The sequence below is a fragment of the Diplotaxodon limnothrissa genome, linkage group LG6 (genome assembly GCF_057381915.1).
Source record: "Diplotaxodon limnothrissa isolate DT_005_m linkage group LG6, D_limnothrissa_male_GT1.1, whole genome shotgun sequence".
NCBI classification, from domain to species: domain Eukaryota; kingdom Metazoa; phylum Chordata; class Actinopteri; order Cichliformes; family Cichlidae; genus Diplotaxodon; species Diplotaxodon limnothrissa.
In genome coordinates this window covers 38,677,081-38,685,294 of record NC_140601.1, presented here as the reverse complement: position 1 = coordinate 38,685,294, position 8,214 = coordinate 38,677,081, and the positions used below count along the sequence as shown (strand labels likewise).

The 8,214-nt window shown below is 38.0% G+C and overlaps 1 pseudogene; it reads left to right on the top strand.

Moving 5' to 3' along the window:
* Positions 1-4,313: 4,313 nt before the first annotated feature.
* Positions 4,314-7,380, top strand: LOC146631166 (N-acetylaspartate synthetase-like; annotated as a pseudogene).
* The last annotated feature ends 834 nt before the right edge of the window (positions 7,381-8,214 follow it).

The following is an 8,214-nucleotide window of genomic DNA, read 5'->3' as shown; positions in this document are numbered from 1 at the left end:
GGAAAGTAGGGTTTATCTTTAGCTTAGTTTGTAGATTTGTCATCGTATCAGCCTGGATTTTGTAGCTGGCTTTCTGAGGTCCTAAAACTCAAAGTACAACAAAATACTGAGGTTAGGGGTATTTCATCAGAAAATGTATTTTATTCTACATAAACATTTGGAGGAAAGATCGAAGGGACTGATGCAATGGATCTACAAACAGCAGCTGAGGTAATTATTTAGTATTTTCATGAAATAGGACATGGCAGTTGGTGGTTTCCAACTGCAATTGGATGAGATTCATGTTATAAATGTGCAGCTGATAAATCTGCAGAAGTTGTGTGATACCATCAAATCAGTGTTTCCAGCATTTTGTTGAATCTATGCCATAAAGAATTAAGGTGGTTCTAAAGTCAAAAAGTGGTCAGAACTGACAGGACCAAGGTGTACCTAATTGAGGATAGTTTGCAAGTTAGTACTAACCAAAATACATTAAGTTCAACAGCTTGCACACACTGAGTGTTCTTCATGATAGGTGAGGTTCATTTGCGGAGAAGAGGAATGCTGAAATATGTCTGCCTGCTCTAGGATGATTGCTTGTGGCTTTGACTTGTCATACAGTACACAATGATGACGCTTAGGCAACTTGCTTTGGTGGCTCATTTGAATGCACAAGGTAACCTGTCAGGACTGAATCAACATCTGAAATAGTTCTCATTGTAACTGTGGTAACTGCTGCAGATGGGAGAAGTTTGTCTTCCAGCTTATGGTGATAAGGTGGTTTGTTTTGTTTTGAACTGAAAACGTGATCTTTTTTTAAAAGAAAAAATATTCAAGTTGTTTAAGGGCCTAAAACAGGCCAAAATGCCTAGAGGTCTGATTCCTCATCAGAAAAACTGAATGAATATTTTAACAGTTTTTATTTATTTATTTTTAAAGCATATTACCTCTGAATTTGAACACAGGGCAGAGAAAGAGTATAAAAAAGGTGGCATGCAAAAGCTCTGCAGTCAGAAGTTTGAAATCAATGTTTTACAACGTTAAACAGTCTGAAAAACATGCCATGATTGATAAAAGCAACTGAAAATCATCTGAAGAATTTGACTGGAGATTTCATCCCTTCTCTGTTATAGTCCTTTAAAAAGGATTTGATTAATTGTTTTCCAGGACAGGTGGTTCTCTACATGTACTAAGTATCAAGTAAATTTTATCAGTAATATTTCTAAATGTGTAGGACGTAATATTTAGCTGTTAACACGATGGAGAATGTCATCATATTATATAATCCAAAACTACAGCAAGTGGGGGAAAGTAGGGTTTATCTTTAGCTTAGTTTGTAGATTTGTCATCGTATCAGCCTGGATTTTGTAGCTGGCTTTCTGAGGTCCTAAAACTCAAAGTACAACAAAATACTGAGGTTAGGGGTTTTTCATCAGAAAATGTATTTTATTCTACATAAACATTTGGAGGAAAGATCGAAGGGACTGATGCAATGGATCTACAAACAGCAGCTGAGGTAATTATTTAGTATTTTCATGAAATAGGACATGGCAGTTGGTGGTTTCCAACTGCAATTGGATGAGATTCATGTTATAAATGTGCAGCTGATAAATCTGCAGAAGTTGTGTGATACCATCAAATCAGTGTTTCCAGCATTTTGTTGAATCTATGCCGTGAAGAATTAGGGCAGTACTGAAGGCAAAAATGTTTCCAACCCAGCACTAGTAAAGTGTACTGATTATGTTGAACTTGCTTCTCAGTACATCTCAAAACCACTGCAAAAACAACCTACTGTGATTTCACGCTTTCAAACAGAGCCAGACCTTCTGCAACTCTTGCAACTCCTTCCACTTCAGTGATCCAGCATCAAATGAAAGGAAACCTCCAGCTTACATAGCAGCCTGATCCATCACAGATTACCAACAGGTGAGTTCATCAGACCAGGTGTGTCAACAGCTGAGGTGGGAACAGAGGGAAGGCCCGGTCCTGCAACAGAAGGTGTGTTTATTGCATACACACACAGAAGAAAAGACTGATAGAAATATGTGAGACGCACAGGAGACTGGGGAACCATGATAGTTTTAAGCTAAGCTTAAGCTAAGTTAACAGCCTATTTACTCCACAACACTATACGTGGAAAAGAGAATGGTTTCAATTCTCTTATTTAACTCTGCAATGAATGAAAATTTTAGCTATCGAACACAGCTAATATACAAGTTATATTTTTTTACTGTAGTAAGCACAATAACAACAGCGTTTTAATGTGTTGCATTTATGCAATAGTGCTGCAGAATAAAGAGGGTTAAATAGAGCTAGACAACGAGGATAGTATTGATTTCAGAAGAAAGTGAGTACTTGAGAGTGGGAGGCAACATGTGCTCATAGTATGTATACCGAAAAACCACAGAGGATAAAAATGTAGCTTAGTAACATAGAATTACAAATACAAAAACACCCCCACACTCACTGTGTTCTTACTGAATTGAAATTTGACATTACTGAGCTTTTTGTTCAGTGTATCTCCTTCCTAGACTTCCTAGACTGTGAAGCAGTCACATTCACCTGTGTATGAAAGATGTGGTGAGGCATTTTTTTCCAAGCAGACAGCATTGCTGCTCATTTGCATCTAAAAGAGACAGAAAGTGTCTGCAGACTTTTCTGCAATGAGCTTATCTGAAGGATAGTTTCTCGCTGTGATCCAAGCACAGTTCTTCCATTTGCTTCCCTCGTGCCCTTGTAGTGGTTTTCCATTCCAGCCTTCCCCCAGGATTTGCATCAGTATCATTTTGTATGCATCACAACTGAAAAACGTCATCACTGTTAAATATAGCATCTAACTGATCCGACCCTCATGTCACATTTGGCATGTTTGGTCCTTTCGGATGTACGACGATTCTTTTTAATCTCAACAGATCTTTCCAGAATTCTCGGACTAGTGAGTCACTCCGCACCAGCTTCCCTGCTTCCTCTCAGCCTCTTGCCTTCTGCTGCCACTGTCGTATTCTATTTTAATACAGCGGAACATTTCTTAAAGTGATTACACTACATTAGCGACATCCTTTGTAGTGCTCATGAATAAGCAGGGAATTTTGTGGCTCATGTTTAAGCCTTAAGCCAACATATAAACAGTTGGGGATTGTGTATATTCTTTATTGTGCTCAAATAATTTTAATCCTGTTGCAATCATTTGCATTGTAATTTTGAGCAATTTGCTCTTTGGGTTTGAGATTTTATGCACAGTGAGGAAGTGAAGCAGTTGTTGGAACTGTGCACAAAAGGTAATTCATTTTTTGCCAGATAACTTAGAATTTAAATGACAGTTTGGTTTAAAACCATGTTGGTTTCCATTACCTGACCATTTTACCTGTCATAGTTCCAGTCTTCTATTTACCACAAACACATGCACTGCTCCCCTATTTTACAGTGAGCTCACCTAGTAGCTATCCAGGTTGAGTGGGTGCAGTATTTTTCTTACTGCTGTGGTACACAGTGTTGCAAAGTGATGACCAAGTCATTTAAAGGCACCTGAAGTGAGACTTCAGCAGTCAAACAAACATTTTCATGACATTGTCATGTACAGGTGCTGTGGCAGGCAGGAAGACGGCCCAAACACAAAGGGTTAAACTGAAGGAGGCAGCTTTACTGCACTTTAGCAAGATTACTAAATACAAAAGTTAGAAACAAGAAACCAGGACCACACAAAACACAACAATGTGGGATGATGTGACAATGGCAAAGGAAAACACAGGGCTTAAATACAGAAAGCATAACAAGGGAATTAGACACAGGAGGGAAACACAGCTTCGACTAATCTGGCAAAATGAGACCGGGAGGAAGCAAAAGGGAATACACTAAACACAGGACGCGGGACTGTCAAAGGAAAACAGGAAACACACAGATATGGAGACGAGGAGAAGGACATGCAAGCTTAATGCTTCAAACAGACATGGGGACATAACTGACTGGGGAAAGTGTTTTGGGAAGTTTTGTTTGCCAAATTTTAACATTAAAACAAAATGTGTTTGATGAGACAAAAACAAATTCCTCAGCATTTGAAAAAATGCATTCAAAGAACTAAAAACCATAAAAAAACAAAAGCAATGTGAGTTTAAAAAATATGATAAAAAAATAAAGAGAGTGGTCAAGTTAAAAGAAGTCACGAATAAATAAACATTGTGTGCAGTATGAAATGTCTGTGAAGGTTCTCAGTCATTCAGGACATCGTGGTCTAAGGAGCTCACATGAGAAAACACTGTTGCTGAAAGGTCTTCCTGTTGGCCCTCAGCTTCTTATTTTACACACTCAGATTCTCTGCTGGTGTCATCAAGTGTGATATGGAGAAAAAAACACTAAAAAAGTGTTACAAAAAACAAAGCAATGGACTGAAAGAGCAAAATGAATACATTCCATTAGTATGCAAATTTGAACCAGATGACAATCTAGTAGTGCAGCAAATTTTTTATGAAGGGCTGATGGAGATGGTGCCAGACACTGCCTTCAGAGGATTAAGACATCACCCTGAGAGTCTCTGGCTTTATGCTGCTATGACAGGTAAGATCACCCATCTAATGTCTGAAACAAACAATCTTTTAAGGTAAATTGTTCTCTATTTTTCTGTTTTTGTAATTTGAACATTGTGTAAGATTCTAATTCCAGATATACCAAGAACCTCCGTGCCTGAACAAAGACCAACCACCTGTTCTGTAAAAGCTACTTGTCTGCTACTAAAACCTTTTGTTCTTTTAGTTCTACTAGACTCAGTTTTAATGTCCGAATGTCTGAATGAATTGAAATTTGTGCTTTTTGTGTTGTTCTTTATGAACTTTATAATTTATTTACATTTAAGCATCACGGGATATCTTTCCCCTGGCAGTTATATCTCTTGTCATCACCAAATGTTGGTGGGTGATAGGAGTCCTCCCAGCAAGTGTGATGTGTTTGCGCTACTTCTGCAGCAGACGTGTCATCCATGGTTACCTCAGGCGAGCTATGAACACAGACATGGGGAACATTGAGAAGTTCTACATGAAGCCACAAGGTACATAACATTTACGCGGAAACCAGAAACTGCCAGGTTCTGTTTTGCCATAATACAAAAGACTTTTCGCAGTTTCTGTTTGTAATGCATGGTCCCTTGCTTGAAGTGGTTTGAAACACACATTTAGAAATATTACAGATACAATTTTGGTGTTACTTACATCCACATAGTTGACCTCCTGTCCCGGAAAACACAAAATCAAAGCTGTTGCTCATCATTTCCTTTTATCAGTGGTGCCATGTTTTTTTTTTCTTTTTTTCTTTTTCTGACTGTTCTGCATTGCAAAACTTTGATGTCAAACTCATGACTGCAGAGTCATCAGCTTATAAAATTTTCAGATTCAAATAGTGCTGAAGGGTTACTCTGTTCATTCAAATGAGCCACCAAAGGCTATTGCCCAAATGTCTTTACTGAATGCGGTAAGTGAAAACCACAAACCACTGTCTATGGCAACTTTCAACATCACTTTTCTTTCAAAATGAACATTACTTATTAGGAAGAATGCTTAGATTGTGCAAGCAGTTCATTTTACTTGGATCAGTGGTTCCCAACCATTTTTTTACTAGTCCCCCCTTTGTTTTACAAGAAAATCTTCGCCCCCCCTCCAAGGCACAGTACAAACACATCCTCCAACCACATACACCCATATTTTAATGTCAAACTCCACTGCAGTTTATTTCCCACCTCAAACTTTTTGTAAACAATTACACAAATAAAGGTAAACTGCAATAATTTACAGGTAGCAATAAAATAAACTATTAACTCTTTTACACTATGTCTACACCTACGCAAGTATTTCTTTTTTTGAAAATGCAGATTATTTTATGCGTTCGTGCCTTTTGTCCACATGGAAATGGCGTTTCAGATCACTGAAAACAGAGATTTTTAAAAACTGTCAGGGTGGAGATTTTCAAAAAGTCAGTTTTTACGTTTATGTGTGGATGAGGAAAAAGTTGATTTAGTCACGGAATGTCAAAGGTGTGCACCTTTTTTGACTTCATGCTGTGCACCACGTTATTGTTTATGTGAGGTGAATTTCTACAATGGCAGATATAGACAAAATACTGTTGCTGTTAATCTTACTAGCTGCAGTTTTTTACACGCTTACATATACCCACGCAGTTATTGTTCCTCCATTTAGAAAGACAGATGTGTCAGAGTTAAGTTCGGACGTGGCTTCTACATTCAACACAGACACTCTCACAAACATATCCTGACGCCAACATCATCATCGGTTTTGAAAAAATGTAATTTTTTAAAATTACATTTATGTGATGTACGTGTGGACGTAGCCTTCAAGAACAGAAAAACAAACCATCTTTATGTTGTAATTATTTTACATGTCGACTCAGGGGAAACAAACTCTGCTGGGGATACCTACTTTGCACCACCATTGTGCAGGTGAAGCCAAAGGCAAGATATGCTTCATCATATTTTCTAGTATTTGGCTCAGAATGAAGTTGGTTTGGAAGCATATTTGGTGATCCTTCATCATCTGTTTTTTGTTTGTATGGGACCGCCGTCAAAACCATGTCCATTATGCTAGCAGTGTTCAAATGTTCTTTTTTTTATTTATTCATATCTTAGAAACCTTGAAACCTTAGCGATGGCAGTGCAATCAGGTTCTGAAGTATTACAACCAGTTTGTCTGGTACTGCATTCTCTGCTCCATTTTAATGTTCACTTTAAATTTCAGGATGTTGCTTTGCACTGCACTGAGTTGCTCCTGTGTAATTGGCTGATTATGATATTTGTGTTAATATGCAGTTGAACAAGTGCACCTAATGTATACACAACTATTTTTCTCTTAACTTCTGAGAGAGCCCTTTTAACCTTCATGTGGTCAGCATTCAATGTTATGCCAAAATTTTGTTTTTTCCAATATTTGAAGCAATAGGCTGAGTTCTGTTTATTGTCTGCTTGCCCCAGGCTCCTGTTTTTGGGTAGCAGTGCTAGAAGGCAAAGTGGTGGGCACTGTAGCAGCAGTTGGCCAGTAAAATGAATCAGGAGGTTCTGTTGTCCTGCAGAGAATGTCTGTTGACCAAAGATATCGGAAATGTGGGGTTGGTGTTGTGCTGGGAAGGAAAGTTCTGGAGTTTGCTGCTCATTATGGATATTCTTCAGTTATCCTTGGGACCACAGCATATGCACCGGCAGCGCACCGCCTTTACCAGCGCCTGGGTTTCTGCTGTGTGGGGGTCACCAACGGGTATGCCACACCAGGAGGACGATAGTCTTTACTTGAACAAATTTTCTACAGAGTACTCCACCATCACTATAGAATTGATGTGCAAAACATCTCTCTCAAATGGACACCAACTACAGTGAATGCGCAGGTGACTAAAAATGAAGGGAATTTTTGAGACTGATAGGTCTGTTAACTTGCATAGTCACCATATTTGCCGGCTTTCCTTTCTGCCTTAAAATAGGCTAAACTTTAATAATATAGTAAATCTTTTCTGGTCTTATTGACGAAGGTAAAGTGCAAACATTCACACAGCAAACTACTGAACACAGTTTTTCCTCCCACACACATACTTGACTAATTTGTCTACAGCAGCTGTGTTGTTTTTAGTCTATATTTAATCTCTACATATTTTTTTCTAATATTATAGTTTTACTTTGGAAATTCAGCTGCTCTGCTGCCAGTGAACTTATTCATAGTTGTGACTGGTCAGGCGCTGGCAATGCCACCCCTTTCATGTGAATATGCTTGTAGCTAGCTTGGAAAAATGCTGGGCTTTATTAATGAGTTGATGACCAGCTTCATCTTACCACTTAGCCTGATTGATAACAGAACAATACCCCGAGTATTGTAAAGTAATTTTGTAGTACAGGGCCCAAAAAGTAAAAGTAAAAAGAGATAAAAAGAAAATTTATTTCCAAAAAAAAAAGAGAAATAATGAAGAAAAATCCATAAAGACAAAATGAGACAGAATGAACACAGACAGGAAAACTAAAGATATAACCGAAATAAAAAAACTTAACACAAAAAACTCAAAGTTATAAAAGAATAACAATGACCACCGGAACCAAAATTCAACATAATAAGAACCCAAAACTCAGAAACATAAACAAACCTGAGACTGTAACAGACACACTTTTATCAGAGAGCCGTTCTCATTTCACTTCATTTTTATGGTTCTCCTTTTGTTGCTTTTCTCTCTACTTTCTACTTCATGTGTTAAACTGTGTTA